General features: G+C 40.8%; 1 protein-coding gene across 1 annotated transcript in view; it reads left to right on the forward strand.

Moving 5' to 3' along the window:
- The first annotated feature begins 445 nt into the window (after window positions 1–445).
- The window catches only part of LOC130922225 (protein CBFA2T2-like), a 39126-nt gene continuing 21082 nt past the window's right edge, over window positions 446–18489 (forward strand). Inside the window, exon 1 of the mRNA XM_057846848.1 lies at window positions 446–729. The gene's annotated coding sequence lies outside the window, so the exon portion shown is untranslated. The remainder of the gene's footprint in view (window positions 730–18489) is intronic.

Here is an 18489-nt window from a genome sequence, read left to right on the forward strand (position 1 = left end):
AATGGGGGTTAGGCAGTTTCTTAACGGCCATCATTTATCTTCACCTGCATTGTCTCCTTGTGTGCATAAATCAACCGGCGATTTAAGTTTAACTTGCGAGGAGAGTGCCAGGCTCCTCAAGTGTCCCTCCACCCCCTGACCAACACAATAGGTTGGCTGCATTAAGAAGATGAGACAAAAGGGTATCAATGAGAGAAAAAGAGGGGGTTGAAGGGGGGTCTAACATTCTTCTTTCACACACATGCAGATGCGCACACTTTTGCCACCCTTGGCACTGCCTCATGTTTAGCCTTTGGGTGCCAAAGCAATTAGTTATGTTAATTACAGGCTCTTTCAGTGAATGAAGGCACTACTGGATGCTTGCTTGGCGTTGAGCCATACTGTGAGGAGGCGTGGCCAGTGACATCACTCCGGTCTGTGTGGGCGGGGCTTAAGGAGGGTCTGAGCGTCGCGGATGCTAGTAAGTTCAGAAGCTGAGAGCGAGCACGACGAGAAGGACGTAAACAGAGGACGAAAAGGCTCACAGAGAACAGAGCGAGAACGCAGCACAGCTTTGAACGCATGTGTGTGCCTGTCGCTCCATCTGGGTGCCATCTGTGTCCTCTCATTGGCGGGAATGCAAACACACGCGTGACACATGCGGATAAGAGCGACGAAGAAGACGCCACAAGTGCAGCTTTTTGACTTTCTCTACAGGACTTTGGACGCGTGGACTCTACTAGAGAGGAGGTAGGGGCAAAAACGGCTTCCAAATGCTCTGCGTGTGTTTTTGACTGTGCTGCTTTAATTCCCTTGTGCTGCTCTGCACTGTGCAGATGGTGCAGCCTCATCCTGTCCTCTTTATCCCTCCATCCTTGTCCTCTGAGCTAATGAGGAATTAATGTACAGTGCAACACAATCTGTTGCTTGTGTTTGCTTTGTTGGTATAGAAACAATACCCTTTAAGGGAAATCATGTACATGGAAGACCTTTACGAATAATTTACTTTAACAGGTAAAATAATTGATCTGTCGGAGTGTGCCAGTGACTGAGAAGATGAATATCCTCACATAAGACCAAACACACATTGTTTAAAAGAAAGGAATCCTCACTCTTTCACTGGTCAACATTTTTTATTTTTATAGTTATGTTTTTTTTAAACTGATTTAATAAAATGTTTGGTTGCTGATTTCAAAATTTTCTGTATGGTTTAGTTTTCATGCCAAAAGCATTTTTCTATACTTATATTGGTGGTATTTTATTCAGATTCGCCATATATTTTCACCTAATACCAGTTTAACTTTTCAGTCCTTTGCGTAGTTATATATCGTAAATTTTCCGGAACCGTCGTCAATATTTGCTTGACACAGTTGACTGATTTTCGCATATTGTAGCACTTTGGCAGCAGTGCAGTATAGCACGTCTCATTGTCCCTAATGTTGGTCTCCTGTATCTGTAGTTATCTAATAAATGGCATAACAAGTATTGTTTTTGTTATATATTGTTACTTTTGGGGTATTTCCTAAGTGCCAGCTATATGCCCACTTTGTTAATTAAAAAAATGGTTTGCAATTATTTTGCATTGTAGAAAATATTAAATTAAAAAAAAGTCAGATTTGGAGTCAGCACCCCAGAATTACATAAAATCAAGTCTTTGCATCAATGCAACAAAATCTTATTTTGACCAGTGTTTTATCACCTGAACCTGACAGGTGACGCTAATAATTACAAGATGGAACACAACTCAACATAACTTAACCATAATTTTGTATTGACTTCAGACATAGATAAAGACACATTAAATAAGACGCACTTTCCTATGTTGTGCTTTACCTTGTTCATTGACTCAGTGGCTGCCATTGACAGCGATAGATGAACCAGTGTTGCACTAAAAATGAGCTTTTTTTTTTTTTTTTTTTTTTTTTTTACATTGATCACAGTAACTTTGTCAAATTACCACTTACAACAAGTAAAAAGATCAACAATAATAACTTTAATGTTTTTTTTTCCATAAATTAACTCTGGCAGCCATTCATGGCAATAGATGTCCAATCTACTTGGACTGGGAGGGGTTGGGAGCGATCGAATGATTGTTGCCAATGGTACTGAAGCATGATCATTTGATGCCAGCCATCCCAGTTAAAAGTGATTTGATAACTGGTAGTGAATGAGTTAATAGCTTTGTAGAAATTTTCAAGACATATTCCACAGAATATTACTCAAATTCCCCAAACATATGACGTAACAAGCATTGGAATTCTTCATTCACCGTTCACATAGTATATCTTATACACTCCTTATTTCCCCTTCCAAACATCCCCCAAATCAAACACCTTCACCAAGCACTCTTGATTGATGTCATGTGGGAAAGAAGTAAAAGCGCTTTCTCTCCCATCAGCTGTCATGTCCTCCCAATAGTCATCACTTTTATCTTCCACGTGGCAAGCAGAGCCGAAGAAAGTAGTCCAGGGGAAGAGACATGTGCGCATCTGGTGTGTGATGTCCAGGACATATGGACACAAGGCGAGCAGGGAATCCGCTTTGTGAATCTTATGTGTCAAGCTGTTCCACAACGGTGATGTTTTTGGATGACTGCAATGGATTTGAAGTTGTTACTTGCGTGGAAAGGAGGAGGTCACGTGTGTGTTGGTTGGGGGGTTAGATAGGGAAAACACAGAAGGGACCTGGCTAGCGTCACATCGGGCCTGTTCAGCGGGGAGTTAGGAGCGACGAACTGTCGGCCCAAACAGAGACCCCCGTCTGGTTTGCTGGCCAGTGTCAGCCTGCTGACAGCATAGGGCGGCGTGTGATGATGCACGGAAAAGTAGGACAGGCCCAATCAATCACACTATATCGTCAGATTTTCAGCTCAGAGGGTGAACCAGTGCTTGTATCGTGTCTTGATTGTAGTAGTTGTAGAATTGACATCATTCAGGTGAACAAAGAGTAAAAAAAGGTGCTTAAGAGCACTTAATCCTTGCAACGCATACATGTCGTATCCAAAAACATTACAAATAAGGTGTTTAATGATAAACAAATAGTTAACTCTCAATGACTAATGATTAAACAAAGAAAATTACACGTATTGGTCACTGAAACACATAGGACATTTCATTTTTCGAGGGCCCGTTAGGGTAATGCTAATATACTGTGCAATAGTAACGCGACATACTGATTGCCAGGTGCAGTCTGTGCCCAAAGCACTGCTCCTGCATCAGCTCGTTGAGTTCAGCCACTTTGACAACGTTACAAGCCGCTGTCGGTGGTGATGGCGACAAGGTTGTCCTCCTTCAGGTCCCACGCAGATAGCATTTGTTTCAGGGCCTGAGCGATCATTTCACCCGTGTGGTTGTCCAGTAGGAAATAGGCTGTATCCAGCACCCAGGTGTGCAGATCCCATTTGTTGTCTATAAAATGGACCATCAAACTGATGTAGGGCTCTATGATTTATAATCCTTCTCAAATACAAAATACAACCAACGTTGAGTTCTTTCATGGCACCAGCAACACACTATGAGCGTTGACTAATGCTATACTCAAAGTGCCTGTGGCCTGGCTACTGGAAGCCGTTTCACTATTATCTGATTCCATCACGTTCACTTTTAGCGTTAGCCTACAGGTTGATAGGAACGTGCTTCTGTTTGATTTTCAGATAGCTACGTGACTTCACACTTAAGCATACTGGCTATACTTTCATAAAGAGGAATGAGCATCGCCTAACAACATAAAGTCAAAGTGGGCTGAAGAGACTCTAATTTTCTCGTTTCATTAAACAAACGAATTTACCGACATGGTCAAAATTATGTCGTTCATCATGAACTATCACGGTAACGGTAAATTTTCGGTATACTGCCCTTCTCTACTCACAACAGTGAGATCCGAGTTTCAAACTGTGATGTTGCGGTGAAAAACAAAAAGTCGACTGGGAAAGACTCCAGCTATAGAAAATGAATGAATGGATGTTAATTATTTTGTTTGTTATTTTGTTTACGTTCCTTGGTTGTCTCTGTTTTACAAGGTTGCCATTAGACTTAGCAGGTGTCGTATTGTTACATCTTGTTGAAGTTTCTTTGCCATGTTCCCCAGGGCTAAATTCACCACTAAAAACAGTAAACGCAAACCACCACAAACCTCCTCCTATTATCAAAAGAGCTGATCTTCACATCACTCCCCCCCTCCGTCACCAACATTTCCCTTTTTCCTGCAAACACAGCCACATACACGCAGCATGGAGCAGCTGCTTTAGAAGAGGGGATGCAGGAAGTTCTCTATTAGTTCCAGTGGCAAGGGCTGTGATATCTGACCCTTAAGGATGGTGATTGGAGGGTGGGCTTGCGGGGCTCGCTGGCGTGCCACAAAAATGTCCTTGTCACCTCATACTTGGCAGTAACTTCCCAAAGATGGTGGCTTCAGATGATTGCGTCAAAGTGACAGATGTGTGTCAAAGTATCCAACAACTTAGCTTGTTGACACCGTGCACAGGAGTCCGGTGACCCTTAGACTCCCACTTGGTGACCTGGGAAGAGGTTGTCACGGTCTAAAAGAGAAGCTGCAGTCAAGAAAATCCGTTGATGTCCTCCTGCAGGAATCATCAACGTCCCATTTAGGCTTGTTTTCACATCAGATCAAATCAGATATTTAAAAAAATATTATTAGCATTTATCAAGTGTAGCTCCAGGCATTCTCACAAGGATGCTTTTAATTAGCTCTGCTGCGGTCCAGACATCTTAAAAACGATCAACTTTTTTTGATCAGCGTGGCGACCGATTAACCCGAACGCCAGATGGTTTGTGTCAAAAACCCATGTGGGTTCAGATTTGTTTCTCAGAACAGCAATTATGCTCAGGGCTTGTTTAATCATCCACAAGCATCAGGAATGAAAAAAACATGTCCAGAATGCATGCTGTTTGACTCAAAATTTCAGCTCTATTATTGAGGTGTTTTCGCTTATTTATTAATTATTAAATGAAATATTTGCTGTACAGTACTGTATATAACAGTGGTCCCCAAACTATTCCACAATGGGTCGAAATGGGTGCAGGATTTCTTTGCAACAAAAGAGAACGACACCTTTGCACCAATCTGGTGTCTTATAAGTGTCATCAATTGATTGTCGTGAGCTGCTTGTTTTAGCAGGAACCTCATTGGCTGAACGGTCTGTGCCCGATCGGTAGCAACAAAAACCAGGATCCACAGCGGGCTTTGGGACCAGTTTGGGCACCCGTAATGTATGACTTTAATTCTACGTTAGCGATAGACGGCCTATTCCAACCTCTGTACAAATTTGTAAAGGTAATTAATTGGTAAACCAATCGATTGAGCCGATTTAATAAATTTTGGTTCATCGGTTTATTACTAAAATTTAAACTGATTTTGTCCACTGATCGTGTTTAGAGTCTGTCACATTAGCCCACTATCATTTGGTCACGGACATTTGCGGTCATCAACATGAGCATTTAAGTGCACTTTTTGGGTACTTCATGATTTTGGTGACCCTAACATAATGTTTACAATTGTTACATCTCTCGGTCTTTGCTACGTTCATGTGAGAAGGAGTAAAATGTGTATTCGCGTTCCATATACACTGTAGCCACTGTGTGGTAATTGTTTTGCGGCTGCTCTATGGCCTCATGACTCTGTCTTACCTTTGTGAGTGAATTCATTCAGATACAGAAATACCTGAATACCTGAAAGTTCACATTCGGCTTACATTCACACTGTTCCAGCATTAAAATGTACGGACAAAGGAAATACTGTACTTGGATACCGGATATAGTTTAATAGTCCTTTTCTCCAGAATTTAATGTATCGGTTTCCTTAAACCTTGCAATTTTCTTTTTCTAAAGCCAAATTCTGCTGCATGTTTGAATTAGACTTTAGTATTTTGGAAAGATGTTTTTAACTTTTTAATTTTAGGGGGAGAACTACTGTGTGTGCAGTTAAAAAATGTCTGGTTTCACAGGTAATGTTCACTGTTTAACAATAAAACAAAATTGATTGGCATATTAAAAGTGCATGCTGTTGTTTATGAAAACAATCAGGATCGTCAAAAATCAATATCGGCAGGTTAGACTTTTTAAAATAGCTGTGATCGGCCAGAAAATTGTGATTGGTGCAGCCCTAAAATTTGCAATGCAGCATGATGATTACTTATGGACAGAAGAAAGTAGTAACTGGTCATTTGGGATCTTCTAGTTGGGAAAAACTTTTTTTTTTTTTTTTTTTTTAAAGACAAAACGATTACAATGGGAAAATGAAATTTTACCAACTTTCATTACAGCTTTTTTGGAAAACCTCAGTGTGTCTGTACGCACATGACAACCTCTGTGACCGTGAGTTGATAACACTTCCATGACTTTAGCATCAGCGCTAATCCTCCTACAAACGAAAGCTGACCGGCCTGCAACCGTCTCGGGTGGATTTGTGGGATTGACACACCTGCACTCTCACTAATCTAAATATCGCAAGGACAGACTGCGTGTGTTTGTATGTGTGTGGGCGCAGCAACTGTCTAAATCATTACATATCAGTCGTTTTACTTCTCCAAAAAGACTTTAAAACCACATAAGAATGCATTGTATTCATAAACGGGGAAATACACTCAGTATGCACGTATGAAGATAGCACACACACAAATCCCAACGTTCACGCTCATCCTCCACAGATGTATCTTCCCCCCTAATTTTCCAATGCACAGCTGGCCTCTTTGTTTCACTTATCTGTCTTTCCCAGCGGCGTACAGCTGGGCTCCGCTCGCCCACCCGTCTGTTCAGCGAGGAGCTACGTTACCTAAACCTCGGCCTCAATTCCAGCAGATTTTTTCCTCCAAGCGGGACGTTTCTGTCCAGAATTGTTGCCCCAGATTAATGTCAAAGAAGAAATCGGAGGTCGTGTGATTATGCAAAGTGGGTCAGAGGAGTTTTGGGTAAACATCTTCAGAGTGACACATGTCAGGATGGTGACATCTGGTCAGGTGTCGATTCTGGGACTCTCCAGTCCCTTGACAAGTGGTCTGATCTAGGTCAGTTGCTACATTTTCTGTTCTGTTTTATGACCTAGAAATTACCTATATGTGTTTAGAATTTAGTTTTGTTTAGGTGGATTTTCTAGCTTCATGCACAGAAAAGCACACGTTTTTTTTTTTTTTTTGGCGTTGCACGCCAGCTCAGCAAAATAATTGATTGGCAGGATAACCAATTAGCTATGGAGAGGTGAGAAGGCTTGTAACCAGATAGGCAGTTAATCCATTATCTTCAGTTTGCTTGCATGTGTGTGTGGCGCTAGATTGGCAGCTTTGAATTGTCCCTGTTATGTCACAGTTGTTACTTGTGTGGGTGTCTGCTGGCCATTTCACAGGTGTGTGCGTGTGACAAAGGCAGCAGACAACACTTGGTATGTGGGGCCAACACATAAACATACAGTACACACAGACACTCACATTACATTTACTGCCATTGCGGCAATCCCAAACCACAAGGCTAATACTATATCTATGATTGGATTGTTGCTGACAGAGCTAAAAGTGATTGGTTGCCTGGTTAAGGATGCAGCTTAACATGATTTCAGCCATCTCTATAGACAAGTTTCCTGTGCGAAAATTGGGCGGTGCCATCTTTGACATTGACTGCTATAGACTTCCGGTTTGGACAGAACACCATGAATTGCGGTTGAAAGTAGACAAAGTTTTAAACTGTCAAATCAAATCAGAGGAACCCACAGAATCTCCAGAAATGGAATCAGATAGACGTAGATGAGACTCCGGGATTTTTTGTGCTGTGCATGGTTGTTTGAACTCCTGGAAGCGCCTATATTTATGCTTGGAAGTGGAATGTTTTGAACAGCGTCCAGCTTCAAAGCGCCAGTGTGGATCTACCTCGCCATACGCCTTAAATCGAAACCAGCAGCAGATTAAGGATTTGGCTCGCAGTTTTAACCCTAAAGGGTCCACCTAAAAGATTGCATGTTTTTTCTTATCACTTCGGTAATCGTTCCTGGACAAAATTCTAACAATCTTTGCAGCCTGTGTTGACATGGGATGTAGGTTGACACTCAGACCACTTGAGGGACCAAAATGAGGCGAAATTACAAATAATATTACAGTTGCCGAATACAGAAGGGCTGAGCGATTATGTTGTGAAAGGAAATACTATAAGGTAATTTTCATCTGGTTATATGGTTTGGTATTATGAGCTCATTGCAAACATAACATGTACATATAAACACAAATACTGCTGTATTTCATTCTTTTTTATTGCAGATATTGATTGCAAAAAAGCTTTTGACAACGTGATTCGATTTCGTTTTTTATTTAAAACATTTGGTGTATGTGCAAAACCAGTCAATAAATCACAATTTATAAAATTATTGAAAAAATATTAACGAAGGTGGAGTATAAATCGAGCTTTCCATCATCAAGGTAGAATGCACGTAGTCATTCGTCCATCAAGGTAAGTGCGTTTTCCATCTGTAAACAAACGAACAAAAAACACGTAACACTTGAATTTCTGCATTTAGAGTAAAAAGTACGTGTATGACGTGTAGTAGAATTTGTGTTTTCCATTTCTTTATTATTGAAGCTAATGATGTCTCGGCTTTGACGCAACACACAGAATTGTAGTCAAATTGAACAGAATTGTACCTGTTATTGCTTTGTGGTGGTACTGACTTGGTTCCACATCTGCCTTCATGAACACAATATTCCCATATTCATGTATTAGGACGCATTCAACTGGATGCTTCAGAGATTTTCAGGTCCCTTATTGCGTTTGCTTCCACTGCCATTAAATCAATAAAATACAATACTATTTTGGTTGTGGCGACTCTTAGCCGTTTCTTCATGTTGTCCTCCCATGTCGTGATGATGGCAGATGGATGCGGCATTTCCAAATTGTCTTTTTTGAGGGATTTTGATGAGTAATGCCACTCCAGCTCCACTGTTGTTTTGGTTGGAGAAAGTGTATAACATAAGTCGCGCGCAGTTAAGTGGAAGTACCTCGGAAACTCGTCTATAGCACTTTTCCTCAGGAGGATGCCATCTTCAAACATTCCTCCCACATCAAATTAACAACAAACTACTGTAAAACGAACTACATTTTAAAAAGTATGTGTAACTGGTCGGATGGGGCGATGACATTATCGCACTTCCTTTCTCATTCTCCCGCCTTTCTAATCAGAGTTTGAATCTGCATTGTCACAGTGGCAGTGGCATCTCAGTAGTGTTTTCCTAAAGTTCTACACACAAAGCTTTTCCTAGAACCAGTCTTCACAAGCTTGGTAGTCAGCACGCTAAACTGCCAAGATCACAGTGTTTGTTTGATTCCCAGTTGGGAAGGGAGAGAACGAGAAAATAGTGTGGCAACATCACCAGACCAGTTACATATGGATCACAGTGTAAAATAACTATAATCCTTGAGAGTACAAGCAAACTTGAGATTCAAACCCAAAACCTCTTAACTATGAGGCTACTCCACTGTTGCCACTTTCCACTATTTTCATGGTCAAACTAAAAATGTTTCCCCAAAGTCAGTGATGCTGTGCTGATGGGTTCACCACCTCAGATTCAAGATCCTTAAATTGACCAAAAACCAGGCATTAAAAAAAAAAAAAAAAACTCTCAGCAAATCCCCAAGTGTGTGAACCAGGGGTTTGGTTTGAACTACATGTTGTCACTCTAGTTCAGCTGATCTGCACATTTGACTTTGTCAGCTAAAAACACAGACTTTCCTGCACTGAAATCAACCTCTGGAACAGAGAAACTGTCGACGACTGTTCGGACTCCATTAGCTTTTACATGACTCCTTCTAACCATACCGTGGCTCACCAAAGTCTGGTCCCCACCAGTTCTTCTCCCCCCTACGCCTGACCACATTTGCAACACCATGCAATCCTCCTTTGCTTCCAGAACGACATCACTTTCCTTCTTTTACTCCTCCTTTCTTCCAGTTTAATGGATAACGTCTGTTGCCTCGCCAGTGGCCTCTTGCAGTTCCTCTCCCACTAAGTACAATTCCATCCCTGGGTTCCTTTTCTTTCCACAATATGCTGCACGCTGCATTACAGCTGTGTTTTTCTAATCATCCCACCGAGCGGCGAGGTTACACGAGGGCTTCTTCTCGCTCCAGGAGCACATCTGTGCTTTCTCACATGGAAGTCAGACCATCATTTTTATCCTGACTCATTGTCCTTCACCTCACTTTGTCTTTATCTTCCCCCTTGTCCGCTTTGATTTCTTATCCTCTGGATACTTTTCTCACCTTTAAATATATGGGCCGCAACGCCCGCGCTTACCCCTCCCCGAGCGAAGAGAGCGCCGTGTTGACATTGGGCTCGGGCCAAATATGTAGTCTATGGTGCAGTAAGGCAATTGCTGAAGCCAAGAAAAACAGCCTGGCTTGGAGTCTGACAGCCATGCTTGTCTTACTGATGAAACCAAATGAAAACAGTATTTTCTAGCCTTGTTCCTGAGCACCCCCCCCACCCCCCTATGCTCCATCTGCCTCTCCCTCCTCACACCCAACTAACAAACCTTCTTCAGTCTTTGGGCAAGTCAGCATTCCAGCACATTCTACTAAAAGCGCGTCTGTGATGACATGATGGAATATGGTCTTCAAGGGAAAGTCATTTTTCAAACATTGTTTCTAAACTCTAGTGGCACTGCATATTAGTGTTAAGCACATCTGCCTGACAGTTTTTAGGTTTTTGCAAGTGTGAATCTCTGCTGTGAAGCTGTTGGAAGTGTCAGTATGACATCAATGACTTTGGGAAGAAACATTACACCATTATTAAATCGATCAAAAAGTCAAAAGTCAAAGTCAAGTGTGTCAATGGAAATAATGGAAGGCAGCAGGAGTGGTTGTTACATCTGCCTCACAGTTGGAAAATCCTGGGTTCGAATTTCAAGATTGCATGTTCTCTCCGTAATGACTTTTTTTTCTCGCTTGGGTTCTCTGGTATCCTTCCACATTCCAAATACATACTTGTTAGGTTCTTATATAGTTAAATTGTGCATAAACGTGAATGTGAATGCTTGTTTGTCGATATTAGAGATGGACTGATATATCGGTGGGTCGATATTTGGAAATTTAACATGTATCGGCCTATGAAGGCACCCTGTTAGACCAGTAATATGTTTAAAACTTAATTTATTTTTTTGGAACAACACCCTTGTTTTCGGAGAGCTATTCATTTAACCTTTTATTCAACTTTATAAGCGATGTTTCTGTGTCTAGAAAATTCAGGCACTTCTGGAGCTATTATTTTTTTATTTGTGTGATTAAATAAACATGCTTTAGGAATTTCAATGAACTTCAGTGTTTGCATTATTAAAGTTTTTTACGCCAATTTTTACACTTTTACTGCAAATGCATATCGGCTCCAAAAATGTGTTATCAGCCCCTCTAACTGCTAATAATCGGTATCGGTCCTGAAAAACTCATATCAGTCGATCTTTAGTCAATATGTACCATGGGAATGACTTCTGACCTGTATTATTCATAAATCTAAAGAAAACCACCTTTAAAGCGAATGGGGGCAACATTGTGAATTATTAAACCTTTATAGGGCACTCATTTAAAGAGCATACGACAGGAGAAAAAAAGTCTTAAATAGCATTATTATGTGAATTAGAGTCATATTTTGAGACGATTCGACTATATACAACAATTTAGCAAAGAGCAGATGACGAGAAATTAGTCCTTTAATCTGCCGGTTAGCCACGCCTACCATTATAGGGCTCTAGCATCCCCAACAGGTGGATGACGTCAGAGGGAGACTGGGCTCATTAGAACGAGGAAAACGCGACGAATAGAGCTGCAAAATGTCATTGTTTCAGTCTTTCTACTCCAATATTTTTACAGGATATTCTTTTTATCCAAGTATTTTTCCCCAATAGCTAAATAAATGGCATGGTCATGACAAATAACAGTCTTGTGCTAAAAGGAATATGAAATGATAAAAATGCACTTATTCAGGACGACATGGCAAAAATACTCCATAATGGTCAAACCTGTCAACTTCACCTTTACTGTCGCACCTCCCAAACGATATTTTATGACACCTAAATCAGACATATGTCATTTCCCTTCACCGGCTTCGGAGAATGTAAACAAACCAAGAGGCGTGACAGCCAGCCAACATGCTAACCCCAACCGAGTGATGTTTCAAAGTCTTCGAAGCGGAAAATCACACATAACTAGCCCGGATTATCTGACATGATGACTGGGTTGTTGATCGTTTTTGTGGATCGGCAAACCGCCCGGCGGAGAGCAATTTACAGCTCGTTCCCCGGTGGAGGGCGGCTGCAGTTGTTGTGAAGCTAACGTGCAGCTAATGTGCATGATGAGAGCTTTTTACATGCCTATCAATGAGCAAACGTAAGTAGTCCTTTATTTAAAGAAAGTTTGTGTTTACTTTGTAATCGCTGTACTCATATTTGACATAATACAAAACAAGATGTTTACTCACTTCCTCGTAATTCCAATGGTCCCACATTAGTAGGGCTTGTTTTGGCCAATATCCACGGTGAATGGGAACCTTTTGAAACTCCAAAAAGGCGCGCACGCCTCGCCATCATCCAGCAAGATTTTTCTGCAGCCGTTTGGCTGGCGTGATGCGAAAAATAAACGGATTAATCCACAAAATCAGCTGAATTCTTAGTCCTCATACACAACAGTACGGCTGTACAGTGAAGAGGACGCCTTCAACCGTACACGTCACAGCGCCCTCCTCCTCAATGCAAGACCGAAGCCGGAAGTCACTCATTTTCATGGCGCGGGATTAAAAAAACTAAATAAATAAAGCGATCACTTCCACACACATCCAAGCGGTCCATATCATTCAGGAGCATAAAATACCGCGTGTATTATGAAATAAACATGCTTTTTCGTGTCACATGCACTTTAAGACATGTGCTGCCATTGACGATGCTTTACATCCTTTCCATTTTGACTGAGAGAGGCTAGCAGTAAATGATCACTGCTATCCCTCCCAGTTGAAATGGATTGACATCTAGCGCCGTCATTGGCTCTGAAAGATTAGTATTTTCAGCCAGTCTTCCTAGTTTAAATGAATTTGACGTCTGTCGTTGTCAATGGCAGCAACGATATAATGATTTAATCTACGAAATTTAAAACAAAACAACTTCAGTGTGCGTGGGGGACATAACCATAAATTAAATTACCCCAAAAAGTCACTTGCCCTATAAAGTGTCAACGTAGTTACTGTCATTGATGTCAGTGAGTTAAATTGTCAAAAATTGTGAATATGACTCCTCTTGGCCCCTCTTGGTAGTTCTTCTCCTGAAAATGTATTTCAATAGGCAATACTTTTCCCAGTCTTGAAATAAAGTATTGTTATGAGGAAACTCCGTGCAAGATTTACCAAAGTGGAACACGAATCAACAGTCTCACCATGTCCCCGATGAGCTGTTGGACTGCACAATATGGATCTAATGGGCCAAGAGCTTTGGCCAGCTGGGACCTCCAACAGTCACCTGTGAAGGGAGACATGGAGGGGGGAGAAGGCTAGAAAAAGCTAACCCCCACACCCTCCCTTCATTCTAGTGAGCGATTGGGAGCACATGTAAGGATGGGAGGGGGGTTTGAGCAAGGGGGGCGGGTGTCGCGAGGCACGAGGATGACTGAATGCGGGCGAGTAGACTTAAATGCCAAGTAGACAAAGGCCGCACCTGGTCCCCGTCAGTCCATGCACAGGCACCACAATGCAACGCACATCTGTTCCTCTGTCGTGTGCTCCCTCTTGACCTACACACACACAAACACATGCACACACATGTCAAAACAGGAATCGCAAAGCATTTCTAGTCCACAGCACGTGCTGTTCTTGGTGTCGGGTTGTTGTCGTCCTTACCTTCGCTGCCACTTGACAGGTTGGTTGGGCGCACTGTTTTGAAACCCTTTGTGGGTTGTGTATCGTGTCGCATTTCTGGAAAGAAGACTGATGCTGCCATTGCTACTTTCGAACAAATTCAAAGTGGTATCTTGACGTTCAAGTCGTTCCGTGGCAATGCTTTTAACTCAAAACACTCGAATGTCAAATCATTCTTCTCCATTGCAATGAATGGAAATTCCCTTCCATCTGTTCCAGCTATCCTTAAAACGCCAACATTTTTACATTTTTAAGTCTTTCACTGCCAGCTAATTAAAAAAGGAAAAAATAAGATAACTCTTAGAGTAGCAGCAAATATCAAATATTTTTAATGATCTTTTGAGGCTTGCTGAATACTGTGTAAATATGGACACTATCGAATAAGAAATGATACTGCAGCGATTCAGTTTCTTATAGTGTAATTTTAGTATATTTTAATTATTGTTTTAATTCTATTTTTCAACAATTGGCTTTCAGCCCTCACACCTCAATTCTCATTGGCGGTCATTAAAGGATAAAGTTAGTTTAGTTCAAAAAGTCGTCTGGTGTTGCAGATATAAGAATGCTTTGGTATTTGAATTTTCTAATTCAGCTACTAATCATACAGCATCAGGGGCAATGTGGGGTTCAGCATTTTGCTCAAGGATACCTTAACATAGTTGCCAAGGAAGGGAATCAAACAAATCACTTTTGGGTTTAGAGACAACTACTCAACTACTAATCCATGCCGCCCCAAATGGGTTTTACAAACAATTTTGAAATTAAACTAATAAGTGTATGCGAGTCTCCCAAAGGTTATGTAGTGTGTCACTGATAAATGAGTGCAGCCTGCATTACTGCTCTTCACACCTCACCTTTAAATGGCCTTCGAGAGATAGCAACTAGGTTTGGAAGTCAAATTTAGAGTGAAACCATAAGTGTGATTAACCCTGCACATATACAGTATTTACACCCCTCATGATGTGTCTCTTATCCTGTGTTCTTCTCTGTTAACATTAAATGGAGCAGTGGTTTGTCGGCTTAGCAGTTATGTGATTGTTTTTTCCGCCATGTTTGCAATCATCAGCCACCGGGACAATTAAATGTTTTAATGTGCACGTGCGTCACCTGAAGCTGAACAAACAAGCAGCACCTGGCTAGCAACCAGGGGACAGATGTGCGTTCCCTTTAGGTTACTGTGGTAACAATTGTTAGGAAACTCTGTAAACCCAAGTAACCTGATATTAAATGCGAAACAAAGGCAGCTGAGGACTTTCACTTTGAGTTTTATATGAAAATACTATAAAAGGAAACAAGCAGTAGAGAACTGCCCATATAGTCTGTGTGTGTGCTAGCTGCTTGTACTTCATACTGTTATGTGTGATGTGCTGTACGCTGAATAACAAAGAAGTACCGTATTTTTTGGACTATAAGTCGCGTTTTTTTTTTTCTTCATATTTTGGCTGGGGGTGCGACTTATACTCAGGAGTGACTTATGTGTGAAATTATTAACACATTATGATATCATTTCACATGTTATTTTGGTGTTTTGGAGTGACACTGATGGTTCGGTAAACTTGTTAGCATGTTCTTTATGCTATAGTTATCTGAATAACTCTTAATAGCTATGGCCACGTTCGCGTTCTGCCTTTGGCAACGTGTGTTCAATTGTATTATTGACTTTTTTTATATTCAAATGCGTGCTTTTAGTTTGTGGTGCTTTCACGCCCACGTGGAGGCGCACTCACACTTGTTTACATGAAGAAGAGCGCTCACACGCCAGAAGAAGACAGACAGCTATGTAGCTGTGAGTGAGTGGGCGAGTTAGCGAGAGAGAAACATGGCTGCGAACCTAAGTTCATTGTTTGTGCTTTAAAAATATCTCTACAGAGGCAACGCCTGTGTGTATCATCTTGTCATTTGTTGTTGTTGTGTGTTTTCCACCCGCGATCGGACACTTAGAGCCAGTTGTGTTGTTGTTTGAATGATGTGCTAATGCTAGCGAACGCATGCTAACAGTTTTATGTCATTGCTGTAAGAGCACCTAATTATCATTTATTTACGTTGATACGAACCTGTTTGGTATCTAGGACCAAATTGATTCTGCAAATTATACAGACGTCCAGCATCGTCATTTGGGAGTTCGCTGTATAGCCAGGACCGAGCCCTAGCGTCCTGGTGAGGACAGTATATTCGCATTTCATTGTTCATGCACTGTACACTGTACATTTATTCAGCTTTTTGTTCTCTAGAGCTGGGAATCTTTGGGTACCTAACGATTCGATTACGATTCAGAGGCTCCGATTCGATTATAAAACGATTATTGATGCACCCCCCTCCTTTTTTTTTTTTTTTTTTTTTTTTTTAATGTTTTGTAGATTAGTTCCAAAATTGTTCAAAAAATCCTCCCACGCTAAACCAAACTACTATTTCAGTATCAAGTTAACATATAACAGTAAACAAATATACAAAAATAACGGTAAATAAAAAACTCCAGTCCCCATTCTGTATCAGCAGCTTTAAACAACATTCAATTAATTTAATGTTGTGAATCAACTGTTACAGTTGTTAAAATTACTCCCGTTATTACATAATTTCCCTTCTGTCTACTTTTGGCAAAGTTTTAAAACTATTTCATCATTTAAAGATAGATTCAAGACAAGATTCTGCCGATTTAGGAGTATTTTAGATAAAAAGTTAAATAGGTACGCTACAACAGAGCCTTCTAGAGAGATCTACTGCTTTAAGATGGTGGCTGTTTACTTACGCCGGAAAGTCTTTCATTTCGCATCTCTGTTCAATAATACATGTTTTAACACCGACGTCGTCTGTAATTTTGCATCTAGTTCTACATATATATGATATTGTGGCGGGGCTCTTGCTCACAAAAATGGCAACCGAAGCAGAATGATGGTTTTTAAGTGTTTTTATTAACGACATTCCCAACAACTAAACAAGCAGTGTCCTGTGACAAAGTGCAAAAGTGATTATTTACAAAAGTTAAACCGACATTCACCATATTTACAAAAACATTAATTGCATGACAAATAAAATAAAAAGGTCTGTTACCTGATCTGCACCACTGCGTGACTCCAAATGACTGAGGTAGGCACAGTAGGTCTGTCTTTATATTTCTCCTGGTCCCTCCCCTCAAATCAATTACCTAAAAAAATTCAGTTATCTGCTCAATAACTCCAGTTTATGCAATATTAGCTCAATAGTAAATTAAAGAAAAATACAATAAACCAAATACTGGTCCTACTATACTGAAATAACATTTGGAAAGAAAAAAAAAATTGCCGTGAGCCAAAAACTCAAGCCGTACGGTGACGTCACTCACTGACGTCCCGCTCGCGACATCATAAAACCAGAAAGTGAATGCGTGCTCGGTTTTGACAGTTCAGCACGTGAGTGGAGGATGACTACATGTGGAAATGTTTGTTAAGAGTGAGTACGGCATAACGATGTTTTGGCGGCAGCCTAGTGTGCACCCCAGACCCCCGCGATGCCTAAAAAGTTAACAGGTACGGTGTGAGGGTACGCGCGCACGTGTGTGTGTGTCAAATGAATAATATTGAAAACGCCGAGTCTGCCGTGTCTCATGCGTTATATTGCGGACGCAGAGTTTTCCCCGGGATCTGACGGGGCTACTCCGTCACAGATATCTACTGTAGCCGTATGTTTGTAGCAACTAGCAACTGGGCATTGTTTGTAGCGACTGTTGGCCGCAGTCAGGTATGATTGTTTTTTTATCTAGCGGCATGAGTTGAACATGATATTTACTCTCGGTCCGTTCCTCATTGCGTCCCAAAGACCGCGCTGACTGTGTTTTACTTCCCCTTTACCTGGTATAATTCAATAATTGGAATTTGGATATTTGTGAATCGTTCTCGAATCTTCCACGGCCGAATCGCGAATAATATAAGAATCGGAAATTTTACAAGGCTCTATTGTTCTCTATTGTATTTTTATATTAAATTGCCTTTCAAGTTGACATACAGTATCTGTTCTATGTGTTGGATTTTATCAAGTAAATTTCCCCCAAAAATGCGACTTATACTCCGGTGCGATTTATGCTTTTTTTTCTCTTCGTTGGGCATTTTATGGCTGGTGCGACTTGTAGTCCGAAAAATACGGTACACCACACACACACATAATAATGTATTTTGTAATACAACGATTGACCTTTGTGGAGTTACAGTGCCAAGTTAATCCAGACTGACACAGAAGTAGTACTAGAACTACTAGTACTAGAAGATGCTAGCGACGCATTTCATTATTTCTGGTATTTTTTTAAGTCTTCAAAATATTTTATTAAAAAAATATGCATAACATTGTTCATTTTTCCCACTATTTCTCTTTCAGAACTTACAATAATTCATTTCTTAACAGGAAATACTGTAACATGATAATTCATTCAAAGTTTTACATTTTATTTTAAATGAATGTAAGTATGAATGAGCAACGGCTACATTCGATCTGTAATACAGGTGCACGATAATTATCGGTCCGATAACAGGAATTATGACGTCATCCCAATAAATACGATAACATTATTAATAGGCCCGATAATGTAATATTTTTGGCACGGTATCGGTGGATTGGGATGTGTGTGTTTGTTTCCACTCCTGTTTTGGCAGTATGTAA

Source organism: Corythoichthys intestinalis, chromosome 9, assembly GCF_030265065.1.
Source record: "Corythoichthys intestinalis isolate RoL2023-P3 chromosome 9, ASM3026506v1, whole genome shotgun sequence".
Taxonomy (NCBI): domain Eukaryota; kingdom Metazoa; phylum Chordata; class Actinopteri; order Syngnathiformes; family Syngnathidae; genus Corythoichthys; species Corythoichthys intestinalis.